Source organism: Pseudorca crassidens, chromosome 5 (genome assembly GCF_039906515.1).
Source record: "Pseudorca crassidens isolate mPseCra1 chromosome 5, mPseCra1.hap1, whole genome shotgun sequence".
In the NCBI taxonomy this organism is placed as follows: Eukaryota; Metazoa; Chordata; class Mammalia; order Artiodactyla; family Delphinidae; genus Pseudorca; species Pseudorca crassidens.
In genome coordinates, this window is record NC_090300.1 from 142,149,931 (window position 1) to 142,151,936 (window position 2,006).

Below are 2,006 nucleotides of genomic sequence, written 5' to 3' on the forward strand. Positions count from 1 at the left end.
GATAAAATTTTGGACTAGAAAGAACGGGTGATATTTACAAATGTGAACTTAACCGATCAGACCTAAGAAGGGAGCGTAGATGGAGAAGCAGGGCTAAAGTCCTATTCATAGACACTGCAGTATATGGTTGTTGTGTAGGGCAGGAGCCGGAGACAGCAAAAGTGATGAAGAAGGATCCCAGAGTGGTGGGGAAAAGAGCAGGAGAGCACAGCGTCAGAAATCGAGAGAGAGAGGTGTGTATCGAAAAGGAGGAAGGAACTGTGCCTAAGGCTGCAAAGAGGTCTGGTGGCTATGACACAGAAGTGCCACTGAATTTGGCAGTGGAGGTGGGGCACGGTCCTTGGCAAGAGGGTAGAGTGGTAAGAATGGGGGACAGATGGGACCAGGATGAAGAGATGGCAGGGGGCTAGGTGATTCAATTCAGACAGTGAGTCTTATAACTTGTTTCACAGGAAACAGGACAAAAAGATGCAGAGGTTTTAGCTAGAGTTGAGTAAGAGGTAAAGAGGTGCCTTTGAAAGATGGATCAGGTTTGTGTACTGACATGAATAATGTGGTGGGGAGGGATAAAAGTATCTGAGCGGGAGAGAGAGAGAGAGAGAGAGGAGAGAGAGAAAACTAAGTGAGGAGTAGGATATCTGAGAAGGGAGTAGGAGATGGGACCCAGAGCACAAGCAGAGGAATTTACCAGTTTTGTTCACTGTAGTAGGAAAGCAGGGAAGATGGATGCACATGATGGTAGGTCTATAGATTTGTTGGTGGGAGGAAGATGAAAAATAAGACTCCAGGCAGCATACTGAGCCTGGCCTTTATACATTAGTATTGCCTTAATAACAACTTGGGAGTCATAAGGAAGGAGGACGCTGAGTCACTCTGATCCCAGTGACATTTTTATGATTGTAGCAAATATGTTTCTGACATCTGTAAGAAGAAAGTCTAGAATGTGGAGCAAAATAATGCCTTTGGGAAAGAACATTAATGGACAACAATAACTACTAACCCTGCCTCTCTTACCTTCGCCAGGCCTTGTGTTTCTTTTAGTCATTTTATTATCAAGCATCTGAGAGGCTGACAAGCAAGCCTGTGTCAACAGACTGGGCTCTTTTTGTTGTTGTTGTTGTTGTTGTTTTTGTGGTACGCGGGCCTCTCACTGCTGTGGCCTCTCCCGTTGCAGAGCACAGGCTCTGGACGCACAGGCTCAGCGGCCATGGCTCACGGGCCCAGCCGCTCCGCGGCATGTGGGATCTTCCCGGACCGGGGCATGAACCCGGTCAGCAGGTGGACTCTCAACCACTACGCCACCAGGGAAGCCCTGGCCAGATTTTATTAAAGAAAATTTTTGCGTGATTTACTTTTCACCAGTGTGTTCTGGCATGCTTCTAATGATATCAGAATCGCCTAGAAAATAAGACACAATAATATTACAGTGTATTTAATGGCAACTGGTAATCATCAAATTAGCAATGGTTATCTTCAAAAGTCATTATACTAGCTGTGCTGTCATTTCTCAAGGTTGACCAGATACCTAGAGTCACAGACCTTTTCCACATAAGATACATCATGTAAATCAGACTTGGTTTATCACCAGCATTTATAAAGCCACACTAGGAAAAGAACTAGGTCTGGGGGCACATGCATGGTCTTAATACAGTGAATGTTTAGCCTGCCCTGGTTATTACAAAATCAGAAGAACGAGAATATTCACAGCAAACCTTGCATTTTTTAATGCCTCATGCATACCAGGCAGCTTGCAACTGCACACACAATGATCCTGGATTTACAAAGCCCTGGAAGCCAGGACAGCTACAGTAGTGTGATGATTTAAGAAATTGCTGATCTCTAGGAGGAACTATTCAGCCCACTTGAATTATTGAGATCATGGCCTCACTTTCCATTTCATTCTGCAAGTGTGCACATACCCTCAGGTAATTTCTACCAGCTACAGTATCCTGTTGCATATTTAAAGGTTATAAACAATAGCACTTTTTGCTTTGCTTTTGTTTAAT

At 44.4% G+C, this 2,006-nt stretch overlaps 1 non-coding gene across 1 annotated transcript; it reads right to left on the reverse strand.

Annotated features, from left to right (window-relative positions):
• Positions 1 to 1,576: 1,576 nt before the first annotated feature.
• LOC137225607 (small nucleolar RNA SNORA72) lies at positions 1,577 to 1,707 on the reverse strand. The gene has a single exon (XR_010943920.1). It is a non-coding gene; the product is annotated as a small nucleolar RNA SNORA72 (small nucleolar RNA).
• Between the last annotated feature and the right edge of the window lie 299 nt (positions 1,708 to 2,006).